At 41.2% G+C, this 17,935-nt stretch overlaps 1 protein-coding gene across 1 annotated transcript in view; it reads left to right on the top strand.

Moving 5' to 3' along the window:
* NCOA3 (nuclear receptor coactivator 3) overlaps positions 1 to 17,935 on the top strand; it is a 656,351-nt gene that overhangs the window by 269,812 nt on the left and 368,604 nt on the right. The gene's annotated exons all lie outside the window — the stretch shown is intronic.

Genomic DNA, 17,935 nt, shown 5'->3' with positions numbered 1-17,935 from the left:
AGGTATCCAAGATAGGCTTATTTTTCCTCTCTCTTTGCCTAACCGCCATAACTGGAAGGTGAAGTTTTAGGATGTGGATTTAAAAAATTGTGATGTGATTGTGCTCAAGACAGGAAAAAACAAAGGAATTATCAATTCCCAAGTATGTGGGGGAACATGAGTTATAACAGGGGGGAAAAAGTGTTAGTGATTGTGATATGTGCCAAAAAAAAAAGGGGGGAGGTACAGTGATTAGTGAATTTCAATTCAGAGTCTTCTCTTGGGTCACTGAACTATGTACACTTTCTCTACTCCCTTCTTAGTAGTGAAGTTACTAGAGGGAAGAATTTAAAAAATTAACCTTACCCGAGGGTATTTGTATATACGGGTGGGATCTTTAGTCCCTGTATTTGCTAATGACCCACACGATATTGGGATATAAGGTGAGAACTTAAGGAGGCCCCCTTTGTTGTAGATAGCCCGCTGAAATGTGAGCTATTGCAGCTATAGAGGAGGAGATATTAGTATTTAGGATTAGGTTTTTAGGTGAATTTTATAAAGTTTTTCATCTACAGCTAAAAAATATGACAGAACCCTTTATCTCTAAAAAACAAGAACAAGGAAAAACACGAGAGAATAAAAGGAAACTAAATACTAATTACTATAGTTGCTAATAGGGTTATAATAGGGTTATATTAGCAATCAAAAACAGAAACTTATATGAAAATGTCCCATTTGAGCCTGTCCACATTAATAATGTGTAGTATAGTAAAGTTTGTGATTACATATACTTGTATTAAAACCCTGCTAATCAAGGTAACACGAATAAAAGGTTAACTTCTGGAACCCCAGAAGCAATACAGGAGTTTGCCACTTCGCCACAGATTATAAAGAAAGGCAACGAATCGCGCCTCTGAATTTGGAAAAGAGCCCAATAGTCCCAATCTAGGCAGCCGAGAATCCAGGGACAAAAGAGCAATGAAGAAACAAGCAGGAAACTCCACACTGTGACTCAAAATCCCCCTCGCGCAGCACCGGTGGGAGGGGGCAGATACACAGAGCCAGCGAGATCCAGCGCCCAAGCAGAAGCACCTGCAGAGCGAGAAACAGACTATCCGCAGCCATCCACGCCCCCGATGTCAGCGCTCCAGGTGGGGTATTTCCCCCTCTCACAGCACCAGTAGAAGGGGGGAGGACCACACAGCCCTTAGATTACAGAAAAGACCACGGCAAGACTCCTCCAGGAGAAAGGCACCGTTGGATCCTCTCGCAGCCGGGCTCAATTAGGGCACAAGGATGGCTGGTGTAAGTAACTTCCGCAGGAAAAGGAAACTGCTCCAAACTTACGCCTATGAAGGGCGTAGACAGCCAGGTCATAGCCAACTTGGATAGCTTTCTTTCCCCTCACGCAGCACCCGTGGGAGGGGAAAGAAGCAGCAGTCAACCGGATTGCTAGTGTGCCTCTGTAAGACCAAGGAAGGGCAGCTGAAAGCAGGTAAAAGCTGCGAGGGGGGGTACGGTGAGAAGCAAGCCACAGACTCCAAGAAACTAGGAAAAACTCTACCTCCCTCATGCAGCACCCGTGGGAGGGGGGAGGGAGGTATCGGCTTTGCAGGCTGCCAATGCGTCCCCACCAGAGTGAAATATGGATAGGTATAGGAAATAGTGACGGTCAGTCCTTCTAGGTTACTGCAATGTGCAGATTAGTGCGATGTTATAGCACTAAAGGAGTGCCGGTAGCGGTGTGTAGATTGCTATGCAGGCCGCCCAAGGTCCTCGGTTTTCGGCACGAGATTTCTCTGTCAATAGCTATTGCTGGGAGACTCAGAGCAAGCATTTGCGTGGCCTTACGCTTATGCTCCTCCCCCGGAACTCCAAGGCTTGTCAGAAAATGAAATTTTAAACAACTTTCCAATTTACTTCTATTATCAAATTTGCTTTATTATCTTGTTAACCTTTGCTGAATGAACATCATTGTACTACTGGCAGCTAGATGAACACATCTAGTTAACCAATTACAAGAGGCAAATGTGTGCAGGCACCAATCAGCAGGTAGCTCCCACTAGTGTAGGATATGTGTATATTATTTTTCAACATGGGATACCAACTAAGCACATTTGAAAATAGAAGTTAATTTAAAAGTGTCTTAAAAGGACATACTCTATCTGTATCATGCACGTTTTATTTTGACTTCCCTATCCTTTTAAGCTCTCATATAGTAAATGTCATTGTTTGTTTGAAAGTCCAAAAAAGTGAGATTTTTTTTTATTTTTCTAATGAACAGTGAAGAAAGTAAGATTAACGTCATGATCAAGAAACTGATTTGACAGAAATTCACACTGCTTCATTATAACTAAATGTATTTTAACAAATGAGGCATATCCATGTTCTATAGTAAAACTTTAAAGTACGAAAACATATGGATACATTTTCTGAGCCAAAGACTGTACATTTCTCTTGTAAGGTGTATCCAGTCCACGGATCATCCATTACTTGTGGGATATTCTCCTTCCCAACAGGAAGCTGCAAGAGGATCACCCATAGCAGAGCTGTCTATATAGCTCCTCCCCTAACTGCCACTACCAGTCATTCTCTTGCAGCTCTCGACACGATAGGAAGTAGCTAGAGAGATGTGGTGAATTTATGTAGTTTATATTCAATCAAAAGTTTATTATTTTCAAATGGTACCGGAGTTGTACTGTTTTAGCCTCAGGAAGAAAGTTGAAGAAGAGTCTGCCTGTGGTTTTTTGATGATCTTAGCAGGTTGTAACTAAGATACATTGCTGTTCTCACACATAACTGAAAAGATGAGGTAACTTCAGCTGGGGGAATGGCGTGCAGGGTCTCCTGCTATGAGGTATGTGCAGTTTAAATTTTTCTAGAGAACTGAATATGCTAGAAAATGCTGTTAATACCAGATTTATTTAAGGTAAGCCTGATTACAGTGATTTAATAACGACTAGTATCATGCTTGCTGTAAAAGGTAATATTCCTATTACTTTCTCACATTACTGAAAATAAGATGTTTGCTGGAAGTGTTTAAACGTTTTTTTCTACATATTGGTGATAAAACTTTATTGGGGCCCAGTTTTTTCCATATGGCTGGCTAGATTTTACCTAGGGATAGTTTTTTATGGCCCTCTCACTGTGAGTACAGGTTGGGAGGGGCCTAATTTCAGGCCTAAATCGTGCAGTAGTTTTTGCAGCTTGAGACTTCCAGCTTCCCTGACGGAGTCCCCTGAACACTTAGGACCTCTACAAAGGGTTTTTGTGCGTTCAAAAGTCATTGTATGTGCAGGTAGGGCCACAGCAGAGCTGTGGCAGTTTGTTGTGACTGTTAAAAAACGTTTGTTTGTTTTTATCCGGTTTTGAAACTAAGGGGTTAATCATCCATTTGCAAGTGGGTGCAATGCTCTGTTAGTCTATTATACACACTGTAAAAATTTCGTAAGATTTACTGCTTTTTATCACTGGTTTTCAATTTCTGACAAAATTGTTTTCTCTTAAAGGCACAGTACCGTTTATATTTTTTGCTTGTTTACATTTATCAAAGTGTTTTCCAAGCTTGCTGGTCTCATTGCTAGTCTGTTTAAACATGTCTGACATAGAGGAAACTCCTTGTTCATTATGTTTAGAAGCCATTGTGGCACCCCCTCTTAGAATGTGTACCAAATGTACTGATCTTACTTTAAGTTATAAAGATCATATTCTGTCTTTAAAAGATTTATCACCAGAGGAAATTGACAAGGGGGAAGTTATGCCGACTAACTCGCCCCACGTGTCAGAACCTTTGACTCCCGCTCAAGGGACGCCAAGTACATCTAGCGCGCCCATGGCGTTTACTTTACAAGACATGGCGGCAGTTATGGATCATACCCTTACAGCGGTATTGTCCAAACTACCAGGGTTACAAGGAAAGCGAGACAGCTCTGGGACTAGAAAAAATACAGAGCTCTCTGACGCTTTAGTAGCTATGTCTGATATCCCCTCACAATATGCAGAAGCTGAGGCTGGAGAGCTTCTTTCTGTGGGTGATTTTTCTGACTCAGGGAAGATGCTTCAACCTGATTCTGATATGTCTACATTTAAGCTTGAACACCTCCACGTGTTGCTCAGGGAGGTTTTAGCTACTCTGGATGACTGTGACACCATTATAGTGCCAGAGAAATTGTGTAGATTGGATAAATACTATGCAGTGCCTGTTTACACTGATGTTTTTCCAATACCTAAAAGGTTTTCAGAAATTATTACTAAGGAATGGGATAGACCAGGTGTACCGTTCTCTCCCCCTCCTATTTTTAAGAAAATGTTTCCAATAGATGCCGCTACACGGGACTTATGGCAAACGGTCCCTAAGGTGGAGGGAGCAGTTTCTACCCTAGCTAAGCGTACAACTATTCCCATTGAGGACAGTTGTGCTTTCCTAGATCCAATGGATAAAAAGTTAGAGGGTTACCTTAAGAAAATGTTTATTCAACAAGGTTTTATTCTCCAGCCTCTTGCATGCATTGCCCCGGTCACTGCTGCTGCGGCCTTCTGGTTTGAGTCTCTGGAAGAGGCCTTACAGGTAGAAACTCCATTGGATGATATACTTGACAAGCTTAAAGCGCTTAAGCTAGCCAATTCATTTGTTTTTGACGCCGTTGTTCATTTAACCAAACTAACAGCTAAGAACTCAGGTTTTGCTATACAGGCGCGTAGGGCGCTATGGCTTAAATCCTGGTCAGCTGACGTTACTTCAAAGTCTAAGCTTCTCAACATTCCCTTCAAGGGGCAGACCCTATTCGGGCCTGGACTGAAGGAGATCATTTCTGATATTACTGGAGGAAAAGGTGATGCCCTTCCTCAGGATAGGTCTAATAAATTAAGGACCAAACAAACTAATTTTCGTGCCTTTCGAAACTTTAAGACGAGCGTGGCATCAACTCCCTCTAATGCGAAACAAGAGGGAAATTTTGCCAAGTCCAAGCCGGTCTGGAGACCTAACCAGGCCTGGAACAAAGGTTAGCAGGCCAAGAAGCCTTCTGCTGCCTCTAAGACAGCATGAAAGATCAGCCCCCGATCCGGTAACGGATCTAGTAGGGGCAGACTTTCTCTCTTCGCCCAGGCTTGGGCAAGAGATGTCCAGGATCCCTGGGCGTTGGAAATTGTGTCCCAGGGATATCTTCTGGACTTCAAAGCTTCTTCCCCCAAAAGGAAGATTTCACCTCTCACAATTAACTGCAGACCAGATAAAGAGAGGCATTCTTACATTGTGTTCAAGACCTCCTAGTTATGGGAGTGATCCACCCAGTTCCAAAGGAGGAACAGGGGCAAGGCTTCTATTCAAATCTCTTTGTGGTTCCCAAGAAAGAGGGAACCTTCAGACCAATCTTAGATCTCAAAATCCTAAACAAATTTATCAGGGTCCCATCTTTCAAGATGGAGACTATTCGAACCATCCTACCTATGATCCAGGAGGGTCAATACATGACTACCGTGGACTTAAAGGATGCTTATCTTCACATTCCGATACACAAAGATCATCATCGGTTTCTCAGGTTCGCCTTCCTAGACAGGCATTACCAGTTTGTGGCTCTTCCCTTTGGGTTAGCTACGGCACCAAGAATCTTTACAAAGGTTCTGGGGTCACTTCTGGTGGTCCTAAGGCCGCGGGGCATAGCAATAGCCCCTTACTTAGACGACATTCTGATACAGGCGTCGAATTTCCAAATTGCCAAGTCCCATACGGACATTGTTCTGGCATTCCTGAGGTCTCATGGGTGGAAAGTGAATGAAAAGAAGAGTTCTCTATCCCCTCTCACAAGAGTTTCCTTCCTGGGAACTCTGATAGATTCTGTAGAAGTGAGGATTTACCTGACAGAGGACAGGTTGTCAAAACTTCTTCTAAATTCCTGCTGGGTTCTTTATTATACTTCTTTCCCTTCGGTGGCTCAGTGTATGGAAGTAATCGGCTTAATGGTAGCGGCAATGGACATAGTTCCGTTTGCCCGCCTACATCTCAGACCGCTGCAACTCTGCATGCTCAGTCAGAGGAATGGGGATTACACAGATTTGTCCCCTCTACTAAATCTGGATCAAGAGACCAGGGATTCTCTTCTCTGGTGGCTATCTCGGGTCCATCTGTCCAAAGGTATGACCTTCCGCAGGCCAGATTGGACAATAGTAACAACAGATGCCAGCCTTCTGGGCTGGGGTGTAGTCTGGAACTCTCTGAAGGCTCAGGGGTCGTGGACTCAGGAGGAGGCACTCCTTCCAATAAACATTCTGGAACTAAGAGCGATATTCAATGCTCTTCAGGCTTGGCCTCAGCTAGCGGCAGTGAGGTTCATCAGATTTCAGTCGGACAACATCACAACTGTAGCTTACATCAACCATCAAGGGGGAACAAGGAGTTCCCTAGCGATGTTGGAGCTTTCAAAGATAATTCAATGGGCAGAGATTCACTCTTGCCATCTATCAGCTATCCATATCCCAGGAGTAGAGAACTGGGAGGCAAATTTTCTAAGTCGTCAGACTTTTCATCCGGGGGAGTGGGAGCTCCATCCGGAGGTGTTTGCACAGTTGATTCAACGTTAGGGCAAACCAGAACTGGATCTCATGGTGTCTCGCCAGAACGCCAAGCTTCCTTGTTACGGATCCAGGTCCAGGGATCCCAAGGCAGCGCTGATAGATGCTCTAGCAGCGCCTTGGTCCTTCAACCTGGCTTATGCGTTTCCACCGTTTCCTCTGCTCTCTCGTCTGATTGCCAAGATCAAACAGGAGAGAGCATCGGTAATTTTGATAGCACCTGCGTGGCCACGCAGGACTTGGTATGCAGATCTGGTGGACATGTCATCCTTTCCACCATGGACTCTGCCTCTGAGGCAGGACCTTCTACTTCAGGGTCCTTTCAACCATCCAAATCTAATTTCTCTGCGGCTGACTGCTTGGAGATTGAACGCTTGATTTTATCAAAGCGTGGTTCCTCCGAGTCGGTCCTTGATACCTTAATACAGGCGCGAAAGCCTGTCACCAGGAAAATCTATCATAAGATATGGTGTAAATATCTTCATTGGTGTGAATCCAAGGGTTACTCATGGAGTAAGGTCAGGATTCCTAGGATATTATCTTTTCTCCAAGAAGGATTGGAGAAGGGTTTGTCAGCTAGTTCCTTAAAGGGACAGATTTCTGCTCTGTCTATTCTTTTGCACAAACGTCTGGCTGAGGTTCCAGACGTGCAGGCGTTTTGTCAGGCTTTAGTCAGAATCAAGCCTGTGTTTAAACCTGTTGCTCCGCCTTGGAGTTTAAATTTAGTTCTTAAGGTTCTTCAAGGGGTTCCGTTTGAACCTTTGCATTCCATAGATATTAAGCTCTTATCCTGGAAGGTTCTGTTTTTAGTAGCTATCTCCTCGGCTCGAAGAGTTTCGGAGTTATCTGCTTTACAATGTGATCCCCCTTATCTAATTTTTCATGCAGATAAGGTAGTGTTACGTACCAAACCTGTTTTTTTACTTAAGGTGGTATCTAATAAAAATATCAATCAGGAGATTGTTGTACCGTCACTGTGTCCTAATCCTTCTTCAAAGAAGGAACGTCTTTTACACAATCTTGATGTGGTTCGTGCTTTAAAGTTTTATTTACAAACTACTAAAGATTTTCGTCAAACATCTGCATTGTTTGTTGTCTACTCTGGACAGAGGAGAGGCCAAAAGGCTTCGGCAACCTCTCTTTCTTTTGGCTAAGGAGTATGATACGCTTAGCTTATTAGACTGCTGGCCAGCAGCCTCCTGAAAGGATTACAGCTCATTCTACTAGAGCGGTAGCTTCCACATGGGTTTTTAAAATTTGATACTTTTGCTTCTTCGGAGGCTATTTTTGGGAGACAGGTCTTGCAGGCAGTGGTGCCTTCCGTTTAAGCGCCTGCCTTGTCCCTCCCTTCATCCGTGTCCTATAGCTTTGGTATTGGTATCCCACAAGTAATGGATGATCCGTGGACTGGATACACCTTACAAGAGAAAACATAATTTATGCTTACCTGATAAATTTATTTCTCTTGTGGTGTATCCAGTCCACGGCCCGCCCTGTCATTTTAAGGCAGGTGTTTTTTATTTTTAAACTACAGTCACCACTGCACCCTATAGTTTCTCCTTTCTCTTGCTTGTCTTCGGTCGCATGACTGGGGGTGGCAGTTAGGGGAGGAGCTATATAGACAGCTCTGCTATGGGTGATCCTCTTACAGCTTCCTGTTGAGGAGAATATCCCACAAGTAATGGATGATCCGTGGACTGGATACACCACAAGAGAAATAAATTTATCAGGTAAGCATAAATTATGGTTTTTTTTTTAGTATTTGATGTTTAAAATTTTAATCATGTTACTGATTTACTGTAAGAGATTTTACTTTCTTTCATACAGAAGTCCACAGTCCATTACTTATGGGAATTATCTTCCCTACCACTTGCAGGAAGCAAAGATTCCCAAACCCCAAGAGCTCTATATAACCCCTCACACATACCTCAGTCTTTTCTTTGACTCCACTGAAGGTGGTTTAAGAATGAAGATGTGCATGATTTTCTTCTGAGAGAGGGGTTTTCAGCGTATTTTGAGGCCCAGTTTCCACTGTGTGCAGTGCTTGTCAGAGGGATGTATTTGGGGTATTTATCATTCTTTTATTCACCTTATGGGAATTCCTTCATAGACTTTTCATAATCAGTCACATGACTAGCCTGTTGCCTCCTGTTAAGGATCTACAATGCACTCCTATTCCATAATCTACCTACTGATATGTTTCAGTTATGGTTTGGCTTTCTGCTACTTAGATGGTGGATGAGTGTCTACTGCTTAAATCCACAAACCCAATAAAAAATGTTTAAATGTCTTAGCGAAAAATATATATATTCTTTATTACTCGTGGACTCCACAGTTTGGGAATTTGTTCCCATGACTAATAGATTGTGAAGACTGTCACCCCCCATATGAAAGAAAACATAGTTTATGCTTACCTGATAAATTAATTTCTTTCATGGTGGTGAGAGTCCACAAGACCCCACCTTTTTTAAAGGTTTTTTTTCTCTTTTTTTAAGCACATTTTTGGGGGCTTTTGCTTTTTTTCTTACCTTCTGCTTGGCCTATACTTTAGACTAAGGTATGTATGAGGGTTGTATAGAGCTCTTAGGGTTTGGGAATCTTTGCCTCCTCCAAGTGGTTTGGAAGGTAATTCTCATGAGTAATGGATCGTGGAGACTCATCACCATGAAAGAAAATTAATTTATCAGGTAAGCTTTGCTCCCTTACTCTTTTTGGCAATTCTTTTGGGACTCTGGACCTCTATTGTTCTTTCTGCTTCCACCGGCACTGAGGACTCCAAACATCTGTCTCGGAAATATCCCTGCTGTGTACTTTCCTATACATACAGCCTATACAAACTCTTATTCTGGTGCTTTCTTTTTGCAATCAATGCAGAAACCGCAGCCTCTCTTCCATTAGTATTGTCACTTAGCAAATGCTGGAGAATGCTACAAGCTCCTCCCAGCTTGTCTTCGGAAACTAATAAACAGTATACTCCAGGCATCAAAAATTAAAGCATAATGATTTTATCTACTATATAAAACAGTAGCAATGGAATGCAGTTGATATAGTGAACAGACCAATAAGAGGATGGGACAAATTGAGCATTCTCAGGAGAAAAAGAGGTGTACTGAATCTTTAAATTAAAATCTCAAATACCAAAAGGTTAAAATTCTGAATATATTATAAATTTCTAGCAATAGCAGATCCACACTATGTATTGCAAGCCCACAATTGTTGTTAATGGGAATGATGTTCATAAAGGATGACTTAAGGGGATTAAAAGGTCAAAGGTGAATTGTACTTTGGTGCATTTAATTTTTTAATAGAAAGTTTTGCAAAGTACTTCCATTAGCAAAATTGGTTCTCTAAAAGTTATACTGTTTTCTTCTATAAGATACGATGAGTCCACGGATTCATCCTTTACTTGTGGGATATTATCCTCCTGCTAACAGGAAGTGGCAAAGAGCACCACAGCAGAGCTGTCTATATAGCTCCTCCCTTGATTCCACCCCCCAGTCATTCTCTTTGCCTACTCTAAGTACCAGGAAGAGTAAAGTGAAATAGGTGATAAAATGTTAGTTTTTATTTTCTTCAAGCAAGAGTTTTTTTATTTTAAATGGTACCGGTGTGTACTATTTTCTCTCAGGCAGCAGATGGATGAAGACTTCTGCTTGGAGGCTGATGATCTTAGCATTTGTCACTAAGATCCAGAGCAGTTCCCACAGAATGGCTGAGGAGTACTTAAGAAACTTCAGTGTGAGGAACGTTTTTCATGCTATATAGCAGTGAGGTATGTTCAGTCATTTTTTTCTGGAGGTATTTCAGAATTGGCTGACAGTATCCCCATGAGGGTAAGGGTAAGCAGTAATCCTAACAGAAGAGGGGTATTACTAAGCTTGCATATAGGGGCTAAGAAAAACTGGTTGACACTGAGTTTGAATGTTTGTGGGCAAACGTTTATTTAACTGGGAGTGCTGATAACGTTTTTTGAGGTAACTTTTTTGATGCTTTATTGAGAGGGTGCACTTGGCTTATTTTTGGGTTTAAGAACCCACATGGCTAGTTTGAGACCGCTCTGGTGCAGTTCATTTGGGCTGAGAAACATTGAGTGAGATGGACGGGGCCTATTATCGCGCCTCAGTTGCGCAGTTGTATTTGCAAGGCAAGCAGTAAGCTCCAACTCCGGTGGGCCCTTGTGAGAGTTTTGGGCTAAATCGAAGCTTTAACCCTGTTTTCCGGATCCCTGAGGGCAGGTAGGCGCCACAGCAGGGCTGTGGCGAGGTGCAGGGGGTGTTTTTTTTTCCGGATTTAAACGATTAATTATCCGGTTTTTACAGTAAGGGTTAAGTGTTCCTTTCCTTGTGGGGCAAACTTAGCTGCATAATTTGAATACTTATACAAAAAATTGAAACGATTTGATTATTTTAAAGCAGTTTTGCAAAACGTGTATGCTTTTTATTTTCTCTTAAAGGCGCAGTACCGTTTTTTAAGATTATTTTTTTCATTAAATAAAGTGTTTTCAAGCCCGTTTGTGGTCATTACTAGCCTGTTTAACAAGTCTGACATTGAGGAAAGCCAATGTTCAATGTGTTTGGAAGCCATTGTAGAACCCCCACTTAAAATGTGTCCCTCATGCACTGAAAGGGCAATAAATTGCAAAGAACATATTTTAGCTGATAAAAGTATGTCGCAGGATGATTCTCAGTCAGAAGAGAATCAGGTTATGCCATCTAATTCTCCCCAAGTGTCACAACCATTAACGCCCGCACAAGCGACGCCAAGTACTTCTAGTGCGTCTAATTCTTTCACCCTGCAAGATATGGCCGCAGTTATGAATACTACCCTCACAGAGGTTTTATCTAAGCTGCCTGGGTTGCAGGGGAAGCACAGTAGGTCCGGTGTGAGAGTAAATGCTGAGCCCTCTGATGCTTTATTAGCCATCTCCGATGTACCCTCACAATGTTTTGAGTTGGGGGTGAGGGATTTGCTTTCTGAGGGAGAGCTTTCTGATTCAGGAAAAATGTTCCCTCAAACAGACTCAGATATGACGGCTTTTAATCTTAAGCTAGAACACCTCCGTTTGTTGCTCAGGGAGGTTTTAGCGACTCTGGATGATTGTGACCCTATTGTAACTCCACCAAAGAAATTGTGTAAAATGGATAGATATCTAGAGGTTCCTGCTTACACTAATGTTTTTCCGGTCCCTAAGAGAATTTCGGACATTGTTACTAAGGAGTGGGATAAACCAGGTATTCCGTTTTCTCCCCCTCCTACTTTTAAGAAAATGTTTCCCATATCAGACACCATTCGGGATTCGTGGCAGACGGTCCCTAAGGTGGAGGGAGCTATTTCTACCCTGGCTAAACGTACAACTATACCTATTGAGGACAGTTGTGCTTTCAAAGATCCTATGGATAAAAAATTAGAGGGTCTTCTAAAGAAAATATTTATTCATCAGGGTTTTCTTTTGCAACCTATAGCGTGCATTATTCCTGTAACTACTGCAGCTGCGTTTTGGTTCAAGGCTCTAGAGGAGGCTCTTCAGGTTGAGACCCCATTAGATGATATTCTGGATAGAATTAGGGCTCTCAAGCTAGCTAATTCTTTCATTATAAATGCCGCTTTTCAACTGGCTAAATTAGTGGCAAAGAATTCAGGTTTTGCCATTCTAGCGCGAAGAGCGTTATGGCTTAAGTCATGGTCTGCTGACGTGTCATCAAAATCTAAGCTTTTAGCCATCCCTTTCAAGGGTAAGACCCTATTCGGGCCTGAACTGAAAGAGATAATTTCAGACATCACTGGAGGAAAAGGCCATGCCCTTCCTCAGGATAAGACAAATAAGATGAGGACCAAAAAAAAATAATTTTTGTTCCTTTCAAAACTTCAAAGGTGGTCCCTCTATCTCCTCCCCTGCTGAAAAGCAGGAGGGGAATTTTGCTCAATCCAAGTCAGTCTGGAGACCTAACCAGACTTGGAACAAGGGTAAACAGGCCAAGAAGCCCGCTGCTGCCACCAAGACAGTATGAAGGGGCAGCCCCCGATCCGGGCCCGGATCTAGTAGGGGGCAGACTTTCTCTCTTTGCTCAGGCTTGGGTAAGAGATGTTCAGGACTCCTGGGCTTTAGAAATCGTTACCCAGGGGTATCTTCTAGACTTCGAAGATTCTCCTCCAAGGGAGAAATTCCATCTTTCTCGATTGTCTGTAAACCAGACAAAAAGAGAGGCGTTCTTACGCTGTGTAGAAGACTTATATACCATGGGAGTAATCTGCCCAGATTTAAAAGCAGAACAGGGGCAGGGGTTTTACTCCAATCTGTTTGTGGTTCTCAAAAAAAGAGGATACTTCAGACCAATCTTGGATCTCAAGATCCTAAACAAATTCCTCAGAGTCCCATCGGACTATTTTACCAATGATCCAGGAGGGTCAATATATGACCACCGTGGATTTAAAGGATGCATATCTTCATATTCCTATCCACAAAGATCATCACCAGTTCCTCAGGTTCGCCTTCCTGGACAAGCATTACCAGTTTGTGGCTCTTCCCTTCGGGTTGGCCACAGTTCCCAGAATTTTTACAAAAGTGCTATGCATGCTAGGGTCCCTTCTGGCGGTTCTAAGGCCACGGGGCATAGCACTGGCGCCTTATCTGGATGATATCTTAATTCAGGCATCAACTTACCAACTAGCCAAATCTGGAAGGTGAACGTAAAAAAGAGTTCACTTACCCCTCTCACAAGTGTTCCATTCCTGGGAACTCTGATAGATTAGGTAGACATGAAAATGTTTCTGACGGAGGTCAGGAAATCAAAGATTTTAACCACCTGTCGAGCTCTTCATTCTATTCTTGTGTAGAAAAAATTCAAGCAGCACATCCACTTGTAAACAAATTTCTGCTTTTATTGTACCAAGACACAAAAATCCATGACGTTTCGGGCTCAAATGCCCTTAATCATATGACTTTACCTTACTACACACCTCTTCTAAATACCCTATACCACAGGTGTTACTAATCACATCATTAACTGCTATCAAAATATAACATCTAAGTATAAATGCCACCTAGTGGTCAGTATATAAAATTACACACAATATAATATTCCTAATCAAGTCTAACAGTGCTACATATACGCAATGAAGTACAAAAAAACTTTTGTTAAGAATGTTTTCACATTTCACAGAATAATTACAAATCTAGAGGACTGGGTTTCTTCTTCACAATGTTCATAATGTGGGGGGTAGTGGAATCTCGAAAAAATTAAAAGACAATTTAGAGAAAAACATTTAAAATCTATTTCACGGTTCATACCCTTTGGAAAAATCCAATCCAATCTATAGATCCACATAGATTCTCTTCTCTTTAAAATTAACGCTCTCTACTCCCTCCTCTCCGTGGGACAGGGACATGGTCTATGATTTGAAATTTCAATTGTGCTATTGAGTGTCCTTTGGACAGAAAATGATTAGAGACTGGGGCATTTAAGTCTTTGCATCTTATATTCGATTTGTGTTGGATAATCCTATCCCTTACCCTCTGGGTAGTCTCACCAATGTAAATCCACCCACATGGGCATTTAATCAGGTAAATTGCATACCCAGTGTTGCATGTAAAGAAACCATTGATATTATAAACTTTACCCGTGTGTGGATGTACAAAGGTAGATCCCTTTGTCATGTTATTGCAATTCACACAACCCAAGCACAGGGGTAGCAGCCCAGATTCTTCCAAGAAATAAAACTCTTTCAGTTTCTTACTGCCAATATTAGCCCTTACCAATCTATCCTTGATACCTGGAGCCTTTCTTATAGGCAGACATAGGGCCATTAGAAAAGGCTTGTACACCTGGATGACATTCTTTCAACATAAACCAATATTTATTGATAATCTTATGTATCTTTGGACTTTGGTTGTTATATTCAGAAACAAAAATAATTCTATCTTTCTTATCCTTTGTTTTAATAACATTGGTATATGTCTCATCAGTAGCCCTTCCAACTTCATTCTGTAAAATATCTGCTGGGTAACCCCTAGCGCTAAATTTCTTGCCCATTTCTTGAAGCCTTTTATTAACAACATTTTTGTCAGACACAATCCTTTTAACCCTTGTCATTTGACTCCTAGGTAAGGATCTGATTAAAGCTGGTGGACTTGTAAAGTGCAACAAACTATTCTTATCAGTACTTTTTCTGTAGATGTCTGTCTTCATCATACCACCTTCTTTATAAACCATAGTGTCAAGAAAATGCAAGGATTGTTCATCCCAAGTGAGGGTAAATTTAATGTATCTAGTGGCACAATTTAAATAATTTACGAATTTGAGAAGGGATCCAATGTCGCCCCACCATATACCAAAGAGGACATCTATATTGCGCCACCAGGTGGTGCCATATAGATGAAACATTTCATTTTGGTAAACAAATTTCTCTTCAAATGCAGACATAAATAAGTTTGCATAGGTAGGGGCGACATTGGACCCCATCGCCATACCCTTCACTTGCATATAGTAATTATCTTCGAACAAGAAATAGTTGCAATACAGAATTATAGTCAATAGATTCAACAAAAAGTCTTGGTGTAGGTCAGTATACACACCACTTGTAGTCAATATATTCCTTATATCACCAATACCACTTTCGTGCTCTATTGAGGTGCATAAACTGACCACATCAGGACTATAAAGAATACATCTGTCTGGTGTCTCTATTCTTGATTTTATCAAGGAAGTCTCCAGTGTCTTTCACATATGAGGTTGACTGTTCTACAAAACCCCTCAAGATCTTATCTAAATAGATCGATATGTTTGAAAATATAGAATCTGTGCTTGCCACAATTGGCCTCCCAGGTGGCCTCTCAAGTTGCTTGTGCACCTTGGGTAAGGTGTAAAAAAAGAGTTATCCCATTTTCAATGTACAAATATTTTTTAGTCTCATCATCAATTAAACCATTTTGAAAAGCCTTATCTAAACAGAATGCTATTTCTTTCTGAATTGCCCATGTAGGGTTATAGTTTAATAGTTGATACACACTTCTATCACTCAATTGCATTTTAATTTCATCTACGTAGTACCCCTTATCTAGTACTACCAAAGCACCGCCCTTATCTGCCTGCTTATAGATTACATTTTTCTTTTCAACAATTTAAGGGCGTTTCTTTCAACCTTATCAAGATTATTACCATTAGCAGTCCTGATATTCTTCTTACCAACAGTGCTTTTACCACCAGATATACCATCTCTTAACCTATTGATATCCTTATGTACTCAATCAATGTACATATCAATACAGTGGTTGTAACTGTTAGGGACAAAGCTTCTCTTATTTTTTTAGTCCAAACTTACGAATATTCAACTCAGTACTCTTTCTAGTACTTGCACAAAACTCATTATTGGCAAAAAAAAGATTTAAGCTTAATGTTCCTAAAGAGTCTGTTCAAGTCCTGTTGTAAATTAAAGAAATTACAGTCACTGCTTGGACAGAAAGAAAGCCCCTTATTGAGTACTTTTTCCTCAGCTGCAGTCAGCAGTGTTCCTGATATATTTACCACTAGACCTTGTTCCTCTGCCTCGTTGAACGTTGTTGATACTGCCACTCCTTCTGTAATACCTTCCCTTGTTGGCCTTTTGCGGTTATGTCTTTTGCCCCCGCGTCGCTTCCTGAATCGGACTCCCCCGGAGAACTATCAGTTTGTGAGTCCATGGTGTTTACTCGCGTCTCTGATAGCGATTACCGCGTCTGGCCCGACCGGAAGTAAGGTTGCGGTCCCTTTCCGGTATTGTCCCTCGTCCACCAATAGACAGTTCCGTGCAAATAATTTCTGTTCATCACGGTAAAACTTCTCTCGTTTTTTGGCTTGCCGTTCCTTCTTCATCTCGGTGATCTCTTTATCTATCGCGGTCATTTTAGCTTCTATGTCAGATGTTAAAAGATCGACTTTCAACATATCCTCCATCCTCTTAATTTCGATCTTCTGGTCATCTATGGCCTTTTGCAGGTATTCTATTGTTAGAACTATAATATCCAACGAACACTTGTTAAGGATACATTCATATTTTCTGCAGTATTCCTTATTGTCCACCAATAGGGTAGGTCTAGAGCTCATTCTCAGGCCCCTAGAAATTCTTCTTACCCTATGGTACTCCGCAAGTGTTGTTGCATGTAGTACAAAACTCATCTGCTTTTTGGCCAATTTCTCATAGCTTTTAAACGTGGCCGCAGAGACTGGTGTTTTCAAAAATTCTCTGGATCCACAAACCAAGGTGGTTATTCTTGCAGCTTCAATGTCACTATAAGTAAACACTTGTGCCTCCATATCAGGTACAGTTTCCTCCATTGTTTCCATTAATACACACACCGTGCACAGAGATTCAGCAGTATAAACAAGTACAAAACAAAAATAATGACCTCCAGCACTGGTGATAGGAGTGCAAGCCTGGGGAGCTACTGCCAAAGCTCCAAATCAATCACTGTGTAGAAAAAATTCAAGCAGCACATCCACTTGTAAACAAATTTCTGCTTTTATTGTACCAAGACACAAAAATCCATGATGTTTCGGGCTCAAATGCCCTTAATCATATGACTTTACCTTACTACACACCTCTCCTAAATACCCTATACCACAGGTGTTACTAATCACATAATTAACTGGTATCAAAATGTAACATCTAAGTATAAAGGCCACCTAGTGGTCAGTATATGAAATTACACACAATATAATATTCCTAATCAAGTCTAACAGTGCTACATATACACAATGAAGTACAAAAAAACTTTTGTTAAGAATTTTTTCACATTTCACAGAATAATCTAGAGGACTGGGTTTCTTCTTCACAATATTCATAATGTGGGGGGTAGTGGAATCTCGAAAAAATTAAAAGACAATTTAGAGAAAAACATTAAAATCTATTTCACAGTTCATACCCTTTGGAAAAATACAATCCAATCTATAGATCCACATAGATTCTCTTCTCTTTAAAATTAACTCTCTACTCCCTCCTCTCCGTGGGACAGGGACATGGTCTATGATTTGAAATTTCAATTGTGCTATTGAGTGTCCTTTGGACAGAAAATGATTAGAGACTGGTGGCGCTATATAGATGACATCTTTGGTATATGGTGGGGCGACATTGGATCCCTTCTCAAATTCGTAAATGATTTAAATTGTGCCACTAAATACATTAAATTTACCCTCACTTGGGATGAACAATCCTTGCATTTTCTTGACACTATGGTTTATAAAGAAGGTGGTATGTTGAAGACAGACATCTACAGAAAAAGTACTGATAAGAATAGTTTGTTGCACTTTACAAGTGCTCATCCACCAGCTTTAATCAGATCCTTACCTAGGAGTCAAATGACAAGGGTTAAAAGGATTGTGTCTGACAAAAAAGTTGTTAATAAAAGGCTTGA

Source organism: Bombina bombina, chromosome 1, assembly GCF_027579735.1.
Source record: "Bombina bombina isolate aBomBom1 chromosome 1, aBomBom1.pri, whole genome shotgun sequence".
Classification (NCBI taxonomy): Eukaryota; Metazoa; Chordata; class Amphibia; order Anura; family Bombinatoridae; genus Bombina; species Bombina bombina.
The sequence above is the reverse complement of the archived record's forward strand: the minus strand, read 5'-3'. Positions and strand labels throughout refer to the sequence as shown.